The sequence below is a fragment of the Mercenaria mercenaria genome, chromosome 11, assembly GCF_021730395.1.
Source record: "Mercenaria mercenaria strain notata chromosome 11, MADL_Memer_1, whole genome shotgun sequence".
Taxonomy (NCBI): domain Eukaryota; kingdom Metazoa; phylum Mollusca; class Bivalvia; order Venerida; family Veneridae; genus Mercenaria; species Mercenaria mercenaria.
Window position 1 is genome coordinate 17994323 of NC_069371.1, and position 25410 is coordinate 18019732.

Here is a 25410-nt window from a genome sequence, read left to right on the forward strand (position 1 = left end):
GTTTGTGTATCAAAATATTTTTGATATATGCTTAGAGGATTGTTGATATCAATTCAAATGGGCTATTATTGAGTTACGAATAAAACGGAAAGGGTTTAAACATAAATAATAATAGTAGATTCTAACTACATCTCAGTTGCACAGTAAAAACGATAGAAAATGCAAAAGGGTAGGGTAACAAGTTCTGATAGCATTATAAAATACCATCCCCTTGTAAATAGCAAGCTGAATAATGATTTCGGCAAAATATTACTGTTCTACGTAAATATTTGAGCCGCACCATGAGAAAAGCAACATAGTGCATTTGCTACCAGCATGGATCCAGACCAGCCTCTCTGCACGGAAGCAGCAGGCTGGTCTGGATCCATGCTGGTAGCAAATGCACTATGTTGCTTTTCTCATGGTGCGGCTCATTTACTTTTCGTTTCATTTTTGATTCATTTTAACTATGGACCGTGATACTATATACTATGTAATTTGTACTAGAATTGCAAAACATATTTTTGTATTAAGTTTCTATTTGTTTTTTTTTTATAACTGCACCTAACATTAGAAGATAGTCATTAAGTTATAAACATGTATATCCCTTCTCAAAAAATGAGAGAAGATATTCGAGCGGTTTGGCTGATAAGCAGTTTATAAATCCTACCAGGACTGAACTGTTTTGATATTTGTTTTCTGGCCTGTTTCGTCGGGCCCTTAAGGGTGTTTCTCTTGTTGCTTTGTCTTCTGAAAAGGCATTGAGTACATACGTTTTTGGTTCTTAAGGTTTGCTTTTTATATATTTATACACGAGCATTTTTGTGTTTTACATGCCATGCCTTTTTGTTTCCATTACGTGTGTTAGAGATTCACCTGGAGGGGATTACTTTTATTTACACTGTCCCGTGTCTTTGGAACATGGTGGGGGTAAGAGTGAGGTTGGGTGCGCACCATAAACCGGTTTAAGCTCCCCATTGGTGTTTTTGCCACTGACCGTTCCAAGGCGGTGCCCCATTGTGTTCCGTTGTTTGTTCGTTTTGTCCTGATGTGTTGGCTTTGTGTGTGTGTGTGTTCCTTTGTTTGTTCGTTTTGTCCTAATGTGTTCGCTGTGTGTGTGTGTGTGTCTGTGTCTGTGTGTCTGTGTGTGTGGTGCACGTGTCTGCGTGCTGTGGGTTTCGTTTTGAGAAGGCTGCGTTTTTGGTGCGTGGCATTCCCTGTTTGATATTTGTCTTCGTTTTTTATACAGCAAAGCATTTTTGTACGACATTGCGATCATAACCGACCGGAAAAGTTTTAGCCAAATCATTCGTGACAGCCATCGTTCTAGTCCTTTGAACACTGTGAAAGCCAATGTATTTATAGGACGAAAAAGCCTTTCCTGTAAATTTATCATTGTCAAGTAAGTAAATATCATTTCCATCAAGAAGACGTGATAGTTATATTAGATAAACACGGAACAATTGCGGGTCAATGTAACGGGATTATGTTATTTCAGAAAGTGGGTTTGAAATAATATAACAGCCAACAAACATTGTTTATCAAGCAAATAGTATATCATACAATTATGATTTCTCTCGCAAATGAATTTCATGGTGTTTTGTCTTTCTCTTGTATTTCACAGATAAGATATGTAAAACTTTTAAATGTTCAAGCATTCTAATGTCAAGTGAAAGCTTTTTGACTGCCTGGCGTAAGTGAGTTCCTTGGGATTGTAAACATATTGCGAACGCAGACGCAATATAGATATACTATCCTTATCATATATGTTATACACAAATAAATTTGATAAAATAGCTCAATTCAAATATAATCTTAAGGACACGTCACGGCTGAGATAGTTTAGCATTATTGCAATACACAATCGGTATTAAAATTGTGTTTCCAAATCATGTGCTCATTAGATAAATCCTCAATATCTATGTGAAAATAAGGGATGTATTTTGTATGATTGCAACACTGTGAGTTGCTCTAGTAGTGACAAATGACTGAAACAATAGGAATTCGTACGTGACTTGGATAGACAAAACGACAGTGAGGTAACAATATATTCTTATATTGTTTCTATTCACGAGTTGTAAGCTACAATATAGAATACCCACTTTTAAGAAAATCAAACTGGAAGTTAGAAATAACAGAAAAAAAATTAATTAGGCCATGAGTCATCATATACCTGTCAAAATGTGTCATTAGTTTTCACGAGCTGTCAAAATTATTTTGATCTCTCTATTCTGCAAATGCATGGTTTTTGTAAGTATCGTGGTCGGATATTGTAGTGTGTAACTTACTTTACATTCCACATCAATATTTATGCTTGAAATTGCTTTGTTGAGCTCACCGAAGTCACGTATGAGTTTCTATTGTTTTACTTTATTATGTTGTAAAGGTACTAAACCTCAATATTAAGATATAAGAATTGTTCCTTTCTGGTAGACAAAGGAAACTATTTGGTTGAATCATAACATAACGGTTTTTGGAAAGAACTGAATATTCTTTGGTTTTTTCTTATTCACCGGAAATTCAAAACGTGACATCACCTTAATACACTTTCTACATGATTTATGTCGTTGATTTTGTGACGTATCATTTTCGGAAAGCAAACTATATAAGTTGTCAGCGATGCATTTTTATTATGTTCATAAGTACATCAAACAGTTAAACAATGAAGAAATCTCATGAAGTTATTTACCGACAAGGATGAAATTGCGAAGCTTAAACTGAGATTAAACCACATATTTAAACCACATGTTTAAATCCCATTAAAAGAGAATATGATTGCCTGATTAAAAGGCAGAAAAAGTTTTTAAAATAGAATAACTTGAAGGCCTTAAGTCCATAGCTGTATCATTACAATGATTTTTATGAAGTTCGTACGGGGAAAGTAGGTTGTGGTAGAGTCTTTAATGTACAAACATTGAAATTAATCACAAAAGAAAAGGATGTATGTGGAATTGCTTTACTGGTGAGTTGAATAATTAGTATTGTTAAGTATCTACTTCGACGTATAGAAGTCGTTACATATATACAACATTTTTCGATGTGCAATCCGCTAAGAAGATAGACCTCCATAAGAAAAGGCTTCCAGGTTTTAAATAATCTACATACATAAACTTAGTGACTTTTATTGAGGTAAGAAAGAAATTGAGAACGCATGGATCTTGCATGTTGTCTACCAACGTCACCAAATATCGAATGGAATACTTGGAAGGTGCCCCGAAACTTTGAACAAGTTAAATCAATTCAAACTGGACACTTCTCAATCTAATCTTCCAGCTGACAAATCTAAAACAGAACCTAAAAATATATACTTTCTATCCACAAAATGATCAGGCAGACTTAATGTGACAAACAGTTTTGGCAAAAGTGTTGGGGAAGGATAGAATTCATTACATCATATTGATATATACTAAGAAGCATCTTATTTCTTTACCAGACCCGGATTTAAAGTTAAATACTGTATGAACTTAAATTTCAGAAAAATATAAGAGACAGAAGTCATCAAAGTTCATATATGACAGGACAGTCAACTGAGATACATGGTTACTGACCTATAATTAGACCATCAGATAGCTAATAAATGCAATCAGTCTGTTTGAAAAGCTTTATTGGACGTTTTATCCTGTATACATGATAGGAGATAAATAAGTCAATTAATGATTCACAGGAATAATAGACTTGATTTGTGCCCGCCATTTATTCTGAAATCGCTTTAATTATGAACACATCGGAAACAAATTGATGGTGATACCCATCAGTTAGCGCTTTGTCAAACAGAGAGCGAACGGGAGAGAAGAGACAGAGGGAGAAAGGGGATGTAGAAAAAAAAGAGCGTATTGTTATTTTCCTCATGCTGTTATTGTTACTGAATTTACTCCGCTTTCGGATGTTGGTTTTAAAGTAAACATGGTAAGCATAAACTCAACTTCAAATAAACCAAGCAGTTACATTCCTTAACCATTATCAACGGTACACTATCTCTTTTTATAATGTATAGATGCGCTTTAGCACGTTATAAATGATTTTTATTAGTATTAGGGCAATTTTAAAGTTTGGTCTTCATCATGTTACCGTGACGATATACTGCTAACTTGTTCAAAATAATTCTATATACTAGCAGTCTAATAAATTGTATGGTAAGCTTGTGCTAGGGGGCGTTGTTGTAAATTCCTTTACCTATCATGAATATACTCAGTAAAACCGAGTCTGCCATTATTTTGCCTGGGTATTCAATGATTTTATTTATTATTCCCCGTTCGAAGGAGCGGGGGTATGTCGGCCGCGTCGGCCGGTCCATCCGTCCGTCGGTAGAGCAAACAGTTTCCGCCTAATATCTTGAGAACCACTTGATACAGAACATTCAAATTTAACAGCATCATTGTGCTTACAAAGCAGATGACTCCTATTGTTTTATGGGTAAATAAGTAATAGGTCAAGGTCACAGAGGCCTGAACCTTGGAAACGGTTTCCGCTCAAAACCGTGAAAATCATTTGACCAAGAATCTTCAACTTTAATAGCATACTTAGACTCTTCAACTAGATGACAATCATTGTTTATTTGGGTCACTAAGCTAGAGGGCAAGGCCACATCGGTCTGATTCTTGAAAACGATTTCCGCACAATAACTTCAGAACCACTTGTACCAGAACCTTCAAACTTGACACCATTATTGGGCTGAATGAAGATGACCATTTTTTTCCTTTTAGGGTCAGTAGTTAAAAGATCAAGGTCACAGGACCCTGAACAGTTTCAGCGCAATACCTTCAGAACCATTTTACCCAGAACCTCAAACTTGGTAGCATGAATGGACTTATATATATAACCTTATTCCTTCAGGGATCGGTAAATCAATGGTCAAGGTCACAGGGGCCTGAAACTTGAAAACGGTTTCTGTCAAATGACTGGAGAACCATTTTACCCAAAACCTTCAAACTTGATAGCATGATTGGACTTATGCATAAGATGTGTCCAAGTCAAAGGTCAAGGTCACTGCATGGGATAGGGCGGTGTGCATGCGGCGGGCAGGCGACATCCACTACAGTTGTCCGCTCTCTAATTTGAGCAGTGTTTATCCGATGCTTACAAAACTTGGTGGCAATATTATTGGTTGGATATGTCGGCCACTTTTATTAACCTACTGGATCCTCTAAGTCTAGAGTAATGGCCTTTGAATTACCCAACATTTTGAAATATTCCGCTATCTAACTTGAACAGTCCTTACCAAACTGGTGACAATATGTATACGCATAAATAACATTCAAGATGGATTGTCTAAGAGACTCTGTAGTTACCGCCTATGAATTACTTGTACTTGCGAAAATTTGCAGTGTTCGCTCTCTAACCAGTGTAGTTCGTATCAATTTGTCACCAGACTGGGTCACACTGATTATGATCATAAAATCTCGGACACATTTGATATTCTTTGGCAATTATTGTCTTAATTTGAATTATCTAAAATAGTGAAAAAATTACATTGTCCGCTGGTTAATGTCAGCCGTTCCCATCCGATTTTCGCCAATTTTAGTCAGATTGTGGTAATGTTTATGGCCATATCATCTTCGCAAAACTCAATACCCAGCTATCTATTCGTTGTCGCTATGGAATTGTGGTCCTTGAATAAGTCGAAATTGAATAAATAGACAAATAGTCTGCTCAATAAGAAGATAACATTTCAAGTATCAAGACTAATTTGCTGTGACGGGCGTGTATTGTGACAGTTTGTCACTCTTATCATATTTTATATGATCATAAAGAAAACGAACAGTTATACAATAATTATTTAAACTGATCGAGAATTTACTGCAGGGCCATTGTAAAAGCCATTTTTATGACAAATGTATTTCCATATCACTTAAAATTGTTTAAATATATTTTAATATGTCAAAGGAATGATGTCACGTGAGCGTTTGCATTCCTATTGACATTTAAGGCGGCCCCATAGAAATTACACGGTATGAGAAATATGAGTATGTTTAAGACGTGTCCTGTCATACATATGGAACATCAGAAACATTTTATTCTCTTATTTTGATAACTGATTTTTCCTAATATATAGTTACTATATAGTATATAAACAGTTACATTTAGATATAGATTTTAAATAGACTATAATCATTCAAGACTTTTTTTTAAATAAGCCCGCTACCTCAAAGCAGAATCTGAGAAAAGAGACTATGGACGTATATATGTATTTTGTTTAGCTATTGATTAACTTTCAGAGATTTATAGCTCTCCAGAGATAATAAAATCTTGATAACATGTAGTAATTTCATTGTGTACACGAAGACATATCATCATTGGACAGATGTGAAAACAATATGACAGCTGATTTATTTTTTCTTGATTCTGAATGGACAAGGTTCATTTAGGCCTTATATGGAATACACCATTCGGAAAATTTTCAAATTAGTTATAATTGAAAAAAATATACACTGTTTGCTACTAGAATGCTTATATATATATATCCTTTTTGATACAGATTTATAATTTTGTTCACGGCATGTCATTAAATACTGCTGAAATCACAGAGTTCCGAGATTGTGGGCAAAGTTTTCAATGTTTGTCATGTTGGAATATCTGAGTAGTGAGCAAAGTAAAGGACCGCAAAAATATTTCATCATAGGCCCAGCTTCTTTCAGACAATTTTTGGCTATTTGTTGCTGTGCCCACATTGAAAATATTAGTTTTGTTTACGAATTAGGTTAAAAACTGAGGACTTCCCGTTCCCGTAATGTTAAATGTATTTTCATTAATGAATATAATTTCATTACTTTATGTCAATATTCTCAGTTCAACCAGTTAAAAACCTGAACATCGGTAATACAAAACTACTTGATACCCTGAAATTGTCTTACTCAGGCTTCCTCACTTGTAAGTTAAATATTGATGCGAAAATCTAGGCATATGCGCTACGCGTTTGTAAAATCGCGCTGATTAGCCTATACATGAATCATTTGCGAGTCTAGGTTCTATTTGTCACAATTTATTTTATCATGACTTCTTCAGAACACATTCTGGGGCTTCCGGGGTTAAGATCCCCGACTTAATCTGATCATTTATCCCTCATTGATGTTGGTTCGAAATCTGTTTGAGATATAACATCATTCATGTGAGTAAGCACACTCAGCTAGCTTAGAGTTTTGTTGTTTTACTTACGTGCCCGACCATACCTGAAAATATGCCCAAGCAGGCACCTAGGATCTACATCTACTATCAAAAGCTGGAAAGGTAGACTGGAGAGACCATTAACCCAACAAAAAAAAATTTGGACACATTTGAATTGATAAAATTTAAGCCAGTGTGAGTTTAATTAAAGAGACGAAACAATATCTAATAATATTTATGCCATTCACACCTTTAAGGCCAAATTATATCTTATATTCAATTGTAAGTACTGAAGCAATATATTTTGTTTTTTGTTTTGGGTTTAACGCCGTTTTTCAACAATATTTCAGTCATGTAACAGCGGGCAGTTAACCTAACCAGTGTTCCTGGATTCTGTACCAGTACAAACCTGTTCTCCGCAAGTAAGTGCCAACTTCCCCACGTGAATCAGAGGTGGAGGACTAATGATTTCAGACACAATGTCGTTTATCAAATAGTCACGGAGAACATACGCCCCGCCCGAGGATCGAACTCACGACCCAGCGATCCTTAGACCGACGCTCTACCTACTGAGCCAAGCGGGCGGGTCTGAAGCAATATATGGCGAAACGGTTTCAAAATCGCAGAATGTCCGATAAAAATAACTATTTGAAATGCGTTTAAAACATTTAGGAAGCAACAGAACTGGTTACTAAAATTCAACATCTAAATAATTAGATTCTTTTGTAAGTTCTACACAACATTATCACCTTGCAGGCGATATTAAACTTAACCTGACATTAGTAGGATCGCTACTTGGCTAAAAACTAGATTCATTTACATCTACATATAAACCAAATGGAGGTAAAACAGTGCCTTTAACCGGGAAAATATATAAGAAGATGAAATATTTGGAATACCCTGTATGCTAATTCTGGGTAATGCATATTATTTTACTACATATTTATAATTTCGGCAGATATTGAAACTACATCCTACAAATCATTATTTCAGTTGGTTAAAAAGTGTGGAAAGTGGAGAAAATTTTGTAACAGTGGTAAAAAGTAATAAGAAATTCATGAAATTTACACATAGGTATTTTAAATCATTATCACTTTTTATTCAAGACACATTTTGCAAAGTTTGACAGCTGTTATGTAGTTAGTAAGTTTACACAACCAGTGCAAAAACTTATTATGTCCTTCGAGTCCCTGTTCAAACAAAACGCATGCCTTAACAAAATATACCGATGCTGGTACCCCACTAATTCAGGTAACTGTGCGAGATTTTGACGGAATTAGACGCACCTATCATATTAATGTACACATACCAGTATACTTGCTAAATATACTGACCGACACATACCTTCAGAACTGCAAAAACAATGTCATTGGGGACGCTGTATCAATGCGCTCTGTGTTGCACAAGACATAGGATAACAAAATGAACTCTTTCATCCAGTAAGCAAGACTGTTGCTTAAATCTTCCGTGACTTAAATCTTTCGTAAAGCTGAAAAACATGTGATAATCTATCAAACACTTAGCAACGTTTTATAGATTATTGTAGGCCATGAAAACGAGCTAAAAACTGCTGCGCCGGAAAAAAAGTCCGATTTTATGTACAGCGCCAAAACGTTGCTGCGGTAACAAAAGCGCGTATAGTACAAAACTGAAGTTCAGACTAGTTGTATGTAGACGAAATGTGTTTGCAAAGTCTAAATAGATATATATGTTTCGTACTGCGATGAATTCATATCGATTTGGTCTGTAGAATTATGTTCTACGTAGTTTGTCACGGAATTTCATGTACTTTTTATAGGGAATCGATCCTACCGATTTTAGTCGCTTCTTGACGAAAATCGGGATCGATCCCTCTATGGTAACATGCGATATACCGAATGAGTTATACTATCGAATTAAAAAATGTTGACTTCCGGCACGTGCACAGAGCGTCTGTCTTCGGATGTTTTGGAAGAATACGCTTTTTCATTGTGCGTAATAAGCGTCCACATAACTTGTCAGAACCGCAACGTCAGTACAAATATGGGCAGTGTTGTTTTTACTCCAAAATCAACCTCTAAATTGATAGGGAATCGATCCTGCGCGAAGCGACGAAACTCGGGATGATCTCTATACGGTAACATGCGATATACCGAATGAGATATTTACTGTCGACTTGAAAAATGTGTACTTCGGTCCGTGCCGTCATTAGACCGTTCTTTTCGAATGTTATGGGATGAGTTGAAGTCGTATCGATTCCTGATTGAGGCAGTGCCTTATTTCATAATAGTGCTACATTTTTAGAACATAACAGTATTATTTTTTCTGCAATGTAATATTTGACTAATTCTAGTATTTTCCATAACTTCAAAATTATACTTAGAAAATGTGGCCTAAACAATATTAGTGTCAATTGCTTTGTTCCTTGCTAGAATGATTAGAAAAACATTGACTTTACTTATGTTTTTATAATTGAGGTCTATAGAAAAACATAGTTTTAAAGACATTTTCGAGTATACAGAGTCTACACTGTAGATTTTAATGAAACTTCTCTTTTTTTGTAAATTTAATTATTTTTTATCTTATGGTCAAATAAAATTCATAGGCGCTTCTTTCCATAGATGCTTACCCATATTTAAAGAGATCCGCTGACTCCAAGCTGTTTAAACACATTACTTAGAATTCATTGTATGTGTTCAGAAGAAAGACAGTCATGTTCTCGATTATATATCAGTTAACACACGGGTATTTATTTATGGTGTGATATATGTTTCTGTCTTCCAGGTTCAAGCTTTATTCTATGCCTTCGGGATAAATGACGTGACGCAATGGCTTACAGGCTTTAAAACCTGCATAACTAAAATTAATGAAATAAATAGAAGGAATAAAGACATTCGGCCAAAATAGTATAGATTGTGTGCTAAAACAAGTAAATGATTTTTAGATGACATTGCGACCATTAACACCCGGAAATGTTTTAGCTGAATCAATCGTAAAAGTCATAGTTAAAGCTGTCCTTTAACACTGTGAAAGCTAATGTACTCGCAGAACTATAGCAACTTTTCTGGACATTTATCATTCTCGAAAAGGGAAACGTTATATCCATCAAGTAGACCTGATACTTGAATTAGATAAATACTAAACAGTACGTCCGACGTAAATGTGTTATAGTAATATAATAAATGTAAACCTACCGTATTTATAAAAAGAGGATGACCACGGTGAGGACAGAGGTAATAATATGATACATTTGAACAAATAATGCATTTTCTTGTTCTTTAGCTATACCATGTGTTTGGATAAAACAGATATTACGGCCTTCGAAACAACGACGAAAAAGCCAGTTTTGGTCACCTCAATTGTTTTCAATGTTTGTTTGTTTGTTTGTATAACGACATTTTAAAAGCAATCCAGTTAACACTTTAACGCTGCTTAGATGAACTAACCAGCATTCTTAAACTGCTTTGTAACACTCTATTGTTATATTCATAATTGTTTTGCTAGAATGATTGGAAAAATATTGACTTAAATCATGTTTTTTATAACTGAAGTCTATAAGAAAATGACAATTTTGAAGACATGCTCAAGTATAGAATATCCACAATGTAGATTTCAATGAAACTTTTCAAAGTTGTTAATTTAATTATTTTTTTATCTTATATTATAATAAATAAAATTCATAGGCGCTGATTTGCTTAAATATTTACACATGTTTCAGAAGATCCGCGGATTCCAAGCTGTTTTAACACACTATTTATAATAAATTAACATGATAACGTTTCGTTTTAAGAAAGATCGTTATGTTCTTTACACACGGGTTGCCATTCATTTATGTTGCGATATACGTTTCCGGGTTTATTCTACGTTATCCGGGTAAACTTCTTCAAACACGTTGTCTTCTATGAAATTAGCGAATGTGTGACAATATGATTGACAGTCTTGTACATACCTTCAGTGCTTGATGTATCATAATAAATACCATGTTTTAGACAGCTTGCCGTTTTGAAACCATTGTATTTGGCGAGAGGCTTTTCACGTAACGCTATGAAAACATGGTTATTTATGTTGACAATACATTTAATTTGACAACGTGACCATTAATATAGAATATTAGGAGACAGATTTTTATTTTGACCAACAGTTTGTTAAAAAAGATCAAACTCAGTAAATCAAACCGTAACATAATGTAATAAAATCGGTGAAAATATCTTTCTGAAGAATAGAACGCAACCAAACAACAACATAACGAGCTCAGTTTGAGTATGTTCTTTAGAGGTTATGTAGTGTGCATACCAACACTCCGCCTAGCACCGTGCAACACCCAACTCTCCACCTAGCACCGTGCAACGCCCAACACTCCACCTAGAACCTTGCAACACCCATCACTCCACTTAGCACCATGAAACACCCATCACTCCACCTAGCTCCGTGCAACACCCAACTCTCCACCTAGCACCGTGCAACGCCCAACACTCCACCTAGAACCGTGCAACACCCATCACTCCATCTAGCACCGTGAAACACCCAACACTCCACCTAAAACCGTGCAACACCCATTACTCCACCTAGCACCGTGCAACACCCAACACTCCACCTAAAACCGTGCAACACCCATCACTCCACCCAGCACCGTGCAACACCCAACACTCCACCTAAAACCGTGCAACACCCAACACTCCACCTAGCACCGTGCAACACCCAAAACTCAACCTAGCACCGTGCAACACCCAACACTCCACCTAGCACCGTGCAGCATCCATCACTCCATCTAGAACCGTGCAATACCCAACACTCCACCTAGAACCGTGCAATACCCAACACTCCACCTAGAACCGTGCAACACCCATCACTCCAACTAGCACTTGATTAAGTCAACAATTTCTAGTAATACTACAATGTCCTTAACCGCACCGACATTGGTAGCAATCTCATTGAACCCTATATCAGAGGTCATGACAAGACGGTTAAGTAGGATACTTGGTATCAGATCTGTAATAAGACCAATATGTAGCTGATTTATACAAATGCTTCATTCGGACCGTTTGTATATTGTTGTACTTGACAGGAGATTAATGAGTCAATAATGAGTTAACAAGGGCCATTGACAGGACATGTGAATGTTTATTATTCCAAAATCGTTTTAGTTATGAGCTCATCGTAAAAATATTGGATGAATAGAAAATCCATCACATGGCGCTTTGTCAAAAGACAGACAAAGAGACAGGCCAACATCCCGACAGAGAACGATAGGGTAGATAGTGGGTCGGGAGAGCTGCAATCTCTCTTCTTGTTAATTTCATTTTGTTTGAATTTTCTAAGTACTTTAAATTTTTTGGCTTTAACTGATTTGCGATAAATTATAAATGACTCCAAATTAAGTCTTAACATGCCCTAACAACATATACAAAATAATCTTAAGAATATATTAACAGAAATGTCATCTCACATTTAAAATACAAATAATGCTTCAAAGTGTGCATCTCTGTGCATTCGTCACAAACGATCACTAGTCATAGATAGACAATGTAACACTATACACTCCAAAAAAAAACAACAATATTTTACTTTTGACAGACGTATTAACGTTAACCTGCGCCCTCGTGATATAATTCTTTCGCATCTGAACTCCAGACAATGATTTATTCAGCGACAAATCACTAAATGAGATATATTATTTCTTATATTTCTTAAACAATCACAAAACTTATAAAGAATTATATAATAAAAAAAAACTGAGAAAACAGAGAGAAACCTACAAAATTGTTTTAGCTTTTTCCGGCCGCATTATAGACCTTTAAAGGCACTCGCTACAGTTTTTCCGGACGGGTCGATATTTACCCCAACACCATGCCAATTTGGTTTCGATGTAGCTCACTACAGTGTTGGTGCGGTCTTCTGCGCATGCCCGGAAGTGATTATCTAATGTCGCGTACGGCAAAAATTCGCAAATTATTGTATGTTCGCATGCATTTAATGTACAAAATATATAATATACTGACTAAAGGTTAGGGTAAGTATCAAAATAGTTACAAAATATATACATTGTAAAGTACTTTTAGTTCAAATTGCTTCAATCCGACATATACTGGGGTCTTATTTATACCAACGCTCCAACTCTGCATTGAGTCACAGCTGTTTCTAATCCCGTACCGTACATTCGTAAACTATAGGTTTTGTTAAAAAAAAAGGCGGAAACTTTCATCGTTCTATGCCATCAAAATGCTCCAGAAACACCTTAAAATCCGATTATTAAGAAACCTGCCGTTTGATAATTTTATATATACATTTCTAAGTCATTTGCTCAAACACTGAAAGAGTATTTCGTGCCAACCTGCGTTGTATAAATGCCCGCCACACCCCATCTCGTTGTAATTTGATTTAAGCGAAATCTAATATGGTGACCTATCAATTTTCTTTTTGTTTTAGATTAGGTAGACATAACCAAAGGTATGTGCAGAGTTTGATTAAATTCTATTATGTGAAACTAGATAAAATAGCAGAAGTACCAACTTAAAACTGACAAAAATATGCAAAAATAGCCTTTAGGTCTGCTTAACAAGTATTCCTTTCTTTACAAAATCATGTTATTTTGATTTCTCTGAGCATGTTTCAAATAGATATATTGTTTTCCATTATAAAAATGCTTAGATAATCAAATTTATGCTGATTATTGTACTTTACTGAAATATATTTTAGGATTACAGAAATTTTGAAAAATGTTTAATATAGCACCACATCTAGGGGCAATTTAAATTGAAACAAAGCTGGTGACCTAGTATTTTTATTTCATTTTCAATACATCATAACATAATCTTTTAATACAAAACATTTCATCAAAATCTATTATTGAGAAAAAATTACGAAACTGTAGCGAGCGTCTTTAAACTCGAAACTCTCTAATACGTAAATTTTAATCGTAAATGTGTAGGTTTTGTGTCTGCAAAGCCAGTTATTTCCGCGAAATTAATTAAAGAATGAAATAAATTTTCACGACAAGACGAAACATGTTCACGAATCTTAGCATTTATGGCCAAAATAAAATAAAATGAGCCGTGCCATGGGAAAACCAACATAGTGGGTTTGCGACCAGCATGGATCCAGACCAGCCTGCCATCCGCGCAGTCTGGTCAGGATCCATGCTGTTCGCTTTAAAAGCCTACTGCAATTAGAGAAACCATTAGCGCCCAGCATGGATCCTGACCAGACTGCGCGGATGCGCAGGCTGGTCTGGATCCATGCTGGTCGCAAACCCACTATGTTGGTTTTCCCATGGCACGGCTCAAATGAGATGTCATGTTTCTATCAGGATTTCAGACCAAGATTTATAAGGAAAACCTTTGAAAGACTGTAGAACAGAACTAATAAGCGAAATAAAATTACAATCAGTTTGTTTAGGACTATCCATATGAAGTAATGACATAAGCAATATCCTTCGTACACCCTAGCATCAACTTAAAGCGGAACTCTAATATATAATAACAGGAAATGCGCTCAGAGGACCAGAACTACAAGAAACTAGGCCCATGTCTGTGTACGGCCGCCACAAGTCACTTAACCGGCTTGAGTGAATGTCAGAACGCAGCCAAAAATAATAACAACAGTTTTGATTTGATTGAAGTAATGACCTGGGCAACACCTGTATATCTATAAATATGTCATTTAAACTGGATTGTTGTATGTTGAATCAGTTTGTTTATATTTAGTTTTCCCGGGGAATAGAGTAAGGCTGAGTTTCTATTGATTGATTTCCCCACCTCGTAGTCAGTTCCAAGGCGGTACCTCTTTGCATTTTGTCTCATTTCTATATGTTATGATGTGATAATTTATATGTTAGAAATGTTTCTTGGCAATTTGTGTTACAGGTTCTTTTCCGTCCTTGTTTCCGTGATGGATTTAGGATTTGGTGGTCTACTTTAGACGGTCAAAGTTATTTCTTTTTTATTTTTTATTTTCTTTTGCCTTTCCTGAGAATAGTGTTTTCTTTCTATCGCCTCGTACAGAGTAGCACTGGTTTTTTATATTAAACTATATTGAATGGATTTTATGATTTTAAAGATCAACAGTGATTTCGATTACTGGTAGTAAGGAGATTGATGTTATCAGTAACATGCATTGTCCACAACACTGTTTATATATGTATATGTTTAAAAAAATATATATATGGGTGTTCATTCACAGACTGACATTTTAAGGAAACGCTGTAAAACACAGAGATTGGATTTAATTCTATTCGATTCACAACTCTCGCTACGAGCGCTTATTAGTTATAGTAATCCTATTAAGAAGGTTTAATTGTCTGTATTGCAAAGAATTATTTTAAAGTCGAATTACCTGAAACGGTGATTTACAACTTATATTAGATAACTACGGGACATTTAGTTTTCATTTATAAGGTTTTTCTTATATTATGTATCATAGAGAAAACCAAAATACATATATTTTTACCTTTAAATAACTGAAAAACTATCTATTACATGCATATGGAAAAGCATAAACATGAAAACACGTGATATATGCATATAAAATGTTACTCATTAGTTGCATAAGGCAGGAAGAATATACATTATTAAACTGCCCGCGAAAAAAAATATGCATACACGAATTGTTGCAATATGTATCTTCGAAAGAAAAAAAAAATCTTGCATAATCCACCGAAGGGAACTGTTACTTCAGTATTATTCTTTATTTGAACAGACCGTTTTAGATGTACAAACAGGGTTTTTATTTGTTTTTAATTGACCAGATATTTGTTACACTTTTTAGATTCAGAATGACTACACACTGATCTGGGAAAGGTCAATGCGCGAACATGTGAGTTTAAGTATTTTAAAGTGAGTGATGTAACTGTCCATTCATTAGAATTCAAAAATGATCATTTTCGTGTATTCGATAGGATTATTAAAATATTTTTTTATAGAAACGAGGATTTCTTTTGTACAATTATTATTGTATGATGTCGATAGAACAATATATAAATGTCAGAGTTGTTCCTAACTTATTTCAATAAACGCACATTTGTTTTAATTACTGATAACGGTGAGAAACTGAACTGCAAAGATTGTCTGAAGTATTACAATAAACATATATGTATACCTGACATCAGAAATTTCTGTTTTGATCAGTTGCGACCTCACAATAAAATTGTGTTTTTTATCATTATTTTTGTAAAATACATCGTATCATTTCAGCATTCATCTCGTTTTATAGAAAATAACGGTAACCAATCGATGGCAATATTTCAGGAGTTGTCACTTGCGACGCTAGGCTCTTTGTCCGATATATTATCTGTCTCTGCAACATTTCTCTCCAATAAGGCGATTTGTTTTAAGTTAATCTGCCAGTTTCAAAATCAGGAGGAAGAAAGCAGCACGAAATAATGTCAATTAAATGGAAATATCGGTGTTTTTGATAAATTATTGTTTTTAATGCCAGATTATTCCACGCAACATTAAAATGCCATGTGCATAATGTGAATACTCATATGGCGTTTTGTTTAGACATTAAGTTCATCTAGAATTGTCAATGGATTAAAACAACGAGCTAGTTAAGTAAGAAAAGCATAAGGTAATAAACTTTGTTCTATCAAGCTATATGTCTACCTGGAATTCCTTTTTCATTTATCGGTTTATGATATTACAAACTGTGAAAACAACACGCATTTTTATATATTGTTTTTTTTTATCCGGCATGCTTCAGAACACAAAATAATCCGAAACTGGAACACGAAAGTTACTTCAATTCTATCAAAAATCAAAACATCAGCTATGACAAAATATATAATATAACTTTCGAAAGCTTCTTTTTGCTTTATGACTCGGCAAAACGTCGACCAAGACATTATTCTGTTTGGAATTATATTTATCACGGCGGCATTGAGCAGTCACTTTCGTGTGAACTGTAATAGATCAGAATAACGAGACACATAAATAGACCGAGCTTCAAATCAAATCAAAAATTGAGGGGTTTAAAGTTTCACTTTTCAAGTCAAATATTACCTTTGATTAACTGAGAAAAAACAACTAAATTGTCATTTTTTTTATTTTGCAAATAACGTAAAAACAACAGAAAGTTCACTGTAAGAAATTGGCAATTGATAATAACATTTCAAAATTGTATCATTTAACAACTTAAATCCATAAAAACACATTAAAAACAAAACAAAATGTCGTTGTCGTGTTCTGTCGAAAAGAAAACTTATCAACCATTTTGTAGTCAAAACTCAACATCTATATTGTATTATTCACTCATTTTTCAAAGAAACACTTTTTTTGTGCATTTGTGGGACTTTTAAAAATTGGGCGTGGAAGTGAAATGAATATATCTATAAATTAGCGTTAAGGACATTTTGATCTAACCGTATGTTTAATTTCAAATATTCTTTTAGTATCATTTAAGATTTTTACTAAATAGCAAATGACGCGTTACGAGATGTTTTGTCAAATATAAAATATGTCATGCACATTATATAAAAAGTTTTTCTATTCATCAAACCAAAATATAGGGATGGTACCTAAGGCTACGTATTCGGTAGCGTAGTGGTAGAGCGTCCGCTTCGAGTTTCAAAGAAACACTTTTTTTGTGCATTTGTGGGACTTTTAAAAATTGGGCGTAGAAGTGAAATGAATATATCTATAAATTAGCGTTAAGGACATTTTGATCTAACCGTATGTTTAATTTCAAATATTCTTTTAGTATCATTTAAGATTTTTACTAAATAGCAAATGACGCGTTACGAGATGTTTTGTCAAATATAAAATATGTCATGCACATTATATAAAAAGTTTTTCTATTCATCAAACCAAAATATAGGGATGGTACCTAAGGCTACGTATTCGGTAGCGTAGTGGTAGAGCGTCCGCTTCGAGTGCGGGAGGTCTTGGGTTCGATCCCCGGCCCGTGTCATACCAAAGACTTAAAAAAATGGTACTAGAAGCTTCCTCACTTGGCGCTCAGCATTAAGAGGGTAGTGCTAGGACAGGTCAGCCCGGTGTCTGTATAATGTGACTGGGTGGGATATCATGTCACGTGTCTACAGCGTGATATTCAAGTGAGGCAGCACTATAAAGTTGCATTGTGCTCACTGCTACAAGTAGACACCGTCGTTTATATGACTGAAAAATTGTTGAAAAAGACGTTAAACCCGAACGCACACGCGCGCACGCACGCACACGCACACACACACACACGCGCGCATTCAACGACAACAACAACAAATCAAGTGCAAAACTGAAGTGCATATTGCTTATCTCACACTAGCAATATTTTAACATACCGGTAGCATCTTGCAGTAAATACGAGAATTTTTGACAGCGACATCGGCTTCGTTCTTTTTGGTGGATTAGCTAATTAAAGTTGATCGTTTTTTTTTTAAACTAACACAACCTTTTTATTTATACCAAAGAACGTCTACATTATATTAACAAAAGTTTCTGAAACGGCAGATTCCGCAAGGCAAATGCGATTCTACACGACTCGGTCAATATGCAAATTAGACCTGTACATTTGTAAACACAAGGTGCGTGTCATAAAAGGTGAAATAACTTCTTTCGGCACAGTTTTGGTATGGTTTTGGTGTGACCATCAGATAGAATATACATTTCTATATGCCTCTCTGTTTTTAACTCATACATTTTGAGGCCTTGATTATTCTTGGCAAAAAAAAATTGTAAAATGTTGAGGGATTCGATGTCGTAAAATTCATATAGTCTATTATATTTTTTCTCACGGCTAATGTTTTTTTTTCCAATGATCGTACCATACCTGTAAATTATCGACAGTATAATAAATAAAAAAAAATGTTTTTGAATTAGTTCGTTTGCAAATGAAAGATAATGCTTAACTTTTTTGTTTGAATGATTATTCATAGATCTTGAAGTAAACTATATTTTTGAGAAACCCATTCGAATCTATGCATGCTTTGTTCAGGTAACTAAATAATCCTAGAAGAGTTATCTGTCATTATCTTCATTTTTCCAAATAGGACCATATTTTTCGGATGAAATATTGCCTTTCAGCATGAAAAATGAAGTATGAACGTTAAACCGTTATATAATTGAGGTACTCTGGTATTAAGTTTCAACAGAAAATAATATCGGATGAAATTTGAATTTTAGGTACCATCTCTGCAAAATAAATCAAAGAGAAGTGTACTTTGTCTTGTATTGTACCAAGCTTAATAGGCATTCTACAAATATCTTGCTGACACAAATCTTCCGAATACATAAACTGACATTTGATAGACCGATTTTTAGCTTGACTATACCAAGTATATGGAGAACTATCCCACTCACCCTAGCGTCGGCGTCTTGGTTAATGATTTTATGCACTTTCTCTTTTTTCTCCTTTCCTTTAATTACTTCATGAATTTGCTTTGAACTTAAATTAGTTAAAATAGTTATTCCTGATCATCACCCACATCATATGACACAAGGGCCATAACTCTCACACCAATATTTCATGAATTATCCCGCATTTATTTAAAATTTCAGGTTAAAGATTTGAGGCACTTTTACCCTATCTCAGTTATTCCTAAATGGATTTGATTCAAACTGAAAGTAGAAGTTTCACATCATCTCCTACATCAAAGGACACAATGCTCATAACTCTTGTACCAATAATTAATGAATTATGCCCCCTGTTACTTAGAATGCCAATAAGAAGGTTAAAGTTTTGATGCACTTTCACTATATCTCAGTTATTACTAAATGGATTTGATTAAAACTTAAAATAGTTGTACAACATTATCACTCACATCATATGCATATGACATAAGGGCCATAACTCTTGCACCGATTTCATGAATTATGTCCCCTTTTTTACTCAGAATTTCAGGTTAAAGTTTTGATACACTTTCACTCTATCTCAGTTATTACTAAATGGATTTGATTCAAACTTATAATAGTTGTTCCACCTTATCACCCACATGAATGACACAAGGTACATAATGCTGGCACCAATCTTTCATCAATTATGCCCCATTTAACTTAGAATTCAAGGTTAATTTTGATGCATTTTCACCATATCTCAGTTATAATGAAATGGATTGATTCAAACCTGAAGTAGTCGTTCCACATCATCACCCGCATCATATGACACAAGGTACATAACTCTTGCACCAATATTTTATGAATTATGTCCCCTATTTGCTTAAAATTATACTTTAATAGTGTTGAGATGCACCTTATCTTTACCTCTCTGATTACTTAATATTTTTGACACAGACTCAAGCTATTGTGCAATATCTTCCTCCACCATTGGAGTCAGTAAACACTCCAGTGACAGTTCCAGTTTCCTCAGATGTGCCTAGTTTAACTATCCAGCATCGAAATAGTCGAGCGCGCTGTCTCCTGGGACAGCTGTTGTATTATTCACTTCTAATCATACAGTTTATTTGCCTCAAGTTTTGAAATTACCCTCAGTCATATTTATCAGGTTAAACGGTGTTGTCAATTTCGAAATGCATAAACCCGTACATGTGTTTTGTAATCATCCATTGACCACTAATCATGCATGCCAATGCGGTGTCTTTGTAACTCAATACAGTATATACAAACGGCGAGGTGTTGTTTTCGTTATTTTTTCCTTATGTGTATTTATATAGGCTATTTAGTCGTTTGAATATAATCATGTCAAGGTTATACTTTATCACATTTACCCCATGTTTATTCTATTGAAATACTAAGAAATTGTTATGTAGATGATGAACCCCAGGGAAAAATAGGCTTGAGCAATAATTATATCCGAATTCGTAGCAAGTATGTTTTCTCTCACTGAATCACATAGTTTGCATAAGGCAAATTTACTTACTTTATGCAAAACGAAAGCAAACAAAATTAATTTATCGAACGCGCTATCACACCACAGACAAATAAGTGTTTTACTTTAAACTCGAAGCATCAATTATGTACAGTTACTTATATATGAACCGTTTTCCTAAAGTTTTAATTTTGAAATCAAGGCTTTAAGCAAGTTGACATGAAATATTTATAAGTATAACAGAAATAAAATATATTCATACTTTTCGAAAGCAGAGATTGAAAGTACTTTTGTAACAACTTCGTGAGTTTATTATTATCATTTTTCCTTTCTTTATATTATAGTAACATTTTTTTCTGAAGAATTGTCACAAATCTCGTTGGATTAGAATGTAAAGAATATGAATTATTCAGTTTGATCCTGGTTAAAACTATGTGAATCGTTTGCAAAAAAAACTGTTCGCAAGAATACATGCAAGTCCAGTTAAGACGCCTCCGAACATTAACTCTGAATCGTGCGTGCTAGAGAATTTATTGTCTGACTCTAATCATTTTCCATTTGTTTCAAAGGAATCGATATGACTGTTAAGGCTGTACTCTTTTAATCTCATCTACTGCTCTTCCACGTATCCAGATTATGTCTAACAACTTCTGCCTAAATATCTTATATTTACCAGGACTGGTCACTTTTCATCATGATCAAAATTATTACTGATTTTGTATTTTAGCATCCACCGTTCTTTAAGACATTGTATTATTGTTACACCAGATTTATATCATGTATGTTTTCCATAGCACTCTTTACATGATAAACACGTTCAAATGCGCTTTATGTAACACAAAGGTAGCCACCATTAATCCTTAAGTAGTTCAAACGAGTTGAGCCTTTGACGCTAAATAGACAGTCTTGTTCTTTAAACGTGCCCTGTAGATAGCAAAGATACACGCAAATTCGTCGTTCTTGGAAAAAAACAGTATTGGCCTCTTAGTTCGATTGGTGATACTCAAGAGCTTTTCAGAATTTTTCAGCGCCTGCACTGGGTTTTGAACCACGGACTTCTTTTTGACAGTCTGGAGGACTTTATAACCAGGACACACTGGTTAAAATGGGGATCTTTTTAATATGAATTTATCATTCTACTTTTGGTTGGCATTTTGGTTTTCGATGTAGTACTGTTCCCACTCATCAAATTGTTATTACTGAGCGAAATGTATTCATCACATTAACACACATGTATCTTCTCTTTAACATGGCAATTAACCTGTAATTTATCAGCTTAGTGTCGTTTACATTTATTGTGGAAGTGACAAGGTCCCTACGTAATGACGTAACGTCTCTTAGTAAAGTGAATCATTACAAGACGCCACAACGAGAGGGCAACTGCTGTTTCGAGTATGATCAAGACGTTTAAAATGTGTTTCAGTTCCTGTGTGTGTAAATGGTGCAAATGATAAACGTATATTAGGTTAAAACAATTGAAGAACTACATTTCAATTATTGTTCTGACCCTACATGACCGACATTAATTTAAATATATAATTCTACTTAAACCCATTTCACAGGTTTGACATTATTCTGTGTTTTGCTGCAAGAGATGGTTTACAAATCTGATGAGTAGACTTGGGAAAGTACTAATTAGTTTGATTCCTGTCATCCATTGTTTCTCTTCAAAGAAAGTGTTTATGTGACAGAAACGTAATAACGGTTGTTATAAATCAAACTTACACGCATTATTTGACAAATTATTCGCATCGTTTTATATAACAGACATCAATTTCCGGTTTATTACATGGGGAAGTACTTCAGACAAATGTTGCACGCCCATCTTCAGATCCTTCCTAAAATGGAAAATAATATTTTGTTCAGAATAGAAAGTACTGTTTAAAGTACATTATTTTCCTGAAAAATAATAATAACGATTTTGGCTCCTTACTACAATTCTCTAACAATTTTCATAGGCATTAAACTCGTGATCCAGCTCTTAAGCAAAGATGTATTCTTTTCAAAATTTGATCATTTGTTTTTCGTCATCTTTGTCGCACTTTGACGTCAGTCTCGATTTTTAGATCACATGGGGTGAAATGAGGCCCCGCCCCGGGGTCCAAAGTTTTACATAGACTTATATAGGAAAAAACTTTAAAAATTTTCATGTGTGAAACCACAAGACCTAGGCCCTCAATATTTGGTATGTAGCATTGCCTTGTAGTTCTCTACCAAGATTATTCAAATTATTACCATGGAATGAAAGGAGGCCCCGCCCCGGGGGTCCCAAATTTTACATAGACTTATATAGGAAAAAACTTTTTAAACAAAGTTCTTGCCTGAAAATGCCAGTCCTAGGCTTTTGATATTTGGTATGTAGCATTGCCTAGTAGTCCTCTACCAAAATTGTTCAAATTATGCCCCTGAGGTGAAAAGAGGCCCTGTCCTGGGGATCCAAATTTTACATAGACTTATAAAGGAAAACTTTAAAAATCTTCTTGTCTGAAAGTTCAAGGCCTATGCCTTTGATATTTGGTATGTAACATTGTGTAGTGGACCTCTAACAATATTGTTCAAATTATACCCCTGGGGTGAAAGGAGGCCCGCCCTGGAGGTCACTTGTTATATAAGTTATATAGGAAAAATACTTAGAAAATTATCAGATCATATTTCCTAAACTGTTTAATTATAATTACCTGAAGACCTACTTTCTTGTTTTTAAAGATACAGCCTTGAAATTTGGATGACATGTACAGAATTACACACCGATCTTAACACTGACTTTCAGTGACCATTAACGTGACCTACTGACCTACTTTCCTAATATTTTAGCATCAGTTTGACATTTGCAACATGTAGCTCATATTACTCAGCTGGTGATTAAATTATTTCTTTATGTTACAAATTTGTTTATAATTAAGAAAAGGTTTCGAATATGAATGACAGAATTACTTTCGTTAAGACGTCTTGTAGCAGAAAGTCATACAGTGCTGTCTTGCTAAATGCAATTTAGTATAGACGAAAAATCAAATCATTTGACATATATTCACATGACTCAATCATATAACTAGGATGCATTTCCATTTATTTTTTAAAGCAGACATATCAAATCTTATATAAGCTCAACATTCAGATCTTAATAATATCCAGAACTATAATTCGTATTATTTTCTATCACAAATATTGTTGTTTTTTCTTTCATTGTGTTTCATAAAAACTGTTAAAAAAACCATTTCTAATATGGTCTGTAATTGCAACGTCTTTGTACTATGTTTTTGAAAACATACTAAATATAATTTATACAAAATGAAACAGGAGGAAATATTTTGACATTGCATGTAACATAAAGAAATAAAATCGAAGTTCACATTAAATGAATTAAACAAAATCACACATTCTAAAACGACGTCACAAACTAAAGAGTCTGACGTTTATAGAATTTTATTTCATGTTTACTGGTGAAAAACTGATAATTATCAGTGAGATATTTTTCAAAACAAAAATATCTCCCTTGAAATATATTATTTCATTACCTCCCTTTATTGCATTTACTTGTACCTATGGTTGTTATACACGAGTCAGTTCAGCAGAACAATCCTATATAGAACAAGCTAGCTATACTAGAGTTTTCAAAAGAACTTACAGGAATGCTCTAGAAATGTTGCCTTGGTTGCTAGAACTTTATTTGTGTGTGCTTTCTCCACATTTCATCTGTTTACTATCGTTTGGTAGATTATATGGCTGCAGCACATTAAGTTGTCTTAGTTAATTATCACAACACATCAATTCAACCTTACGTAATATGCCAGCATTTTCGTAGCCAGGACCAGGTTTGTTTCCGTTGTCAGTTGTTTTTTATTCCAAATTTGCGATAAAATTTGTTATGCTATGCAGCTCCTAGATCAAAATTTCCTAGCTATTTCTATTGCATCCACCATAATATTTAATTCTGAAGCTTGATTTACATCGGCCTTTCGGTTATTCCTTAAATGTTTACGATTTTCTTCTTGTTTTTTAATCAGACCTTCAGCGTGAGACTGTGAGCTTCCGGTCTGACGGCGTCAACCCGAAAAGTTTGTGGGGTTTTCTAAATGCATATTTGTCCATATATGTTAGCCGCGGAGCGTGTATTTTGTAAATAAAATATTCAAATGATGTTTGAAGTGGCGTCTTGTTGATTTCACGGACCTAATCACCAATATACGATATAACTGTGCATAATTGTATAAATAAGTCCGAATTTTGTCATGAAATAACAGTGTTAGTATTACATGTTAGCATGTAATAAACAGGAAATTCATTGATTTTTACAAAAAAAGCATAAAGTAAAAGGAAAATTTGTTTGTTTCATCTGATGAAATATATCGTCACCGATAAGAGAGACAATTCTGATATTTTTCATTCACACTCCGCCTTCGCGAAAATATTGAATCATCTCCCTTATCGGTGACGATATATGGTTCGGCTTTCGTGAAAATATTGAACTGTCTCCCTTATCGGTGACGATATATTTCGACATCAATCTGAAAACAAATCAATATCCTTCATGGTTTACGCTTTGCATGAATGCTTTAGTCAAAAATCCACCAACACCAACTCACAGAAAGAAAGAGA

At 34.5% G+C, this 25410-nt stretch overlaps 1 protein-coding gene across 2 annotated transcripts in view; it reads left to right on the forward strand.

Moving 5' to 3' along the window:
* Positions 1-25410, forward strand: part of LOC123530781 (calcitonin gene-related peptide type 1 receptor-like) — a 265533-nt gene that overhangs the window by 213865 nt on the left and 26258 nt on the right. The window contains exon 1 of one of the 2 annotated variants that reach the window (XM_053518668.1): positions 16367-16623. The exons of the other annotated variant lie outside the window; for it this stretch is intronic. The gene's annotated coding sequence lies outside the window, so the exon portion shown is untranslated. Of the gene's footprint in view, positions 1-16366; positions 16624-25410 lie in introns of those variants that run through there. 2 annotated transcript variants of the gene reach the window in all.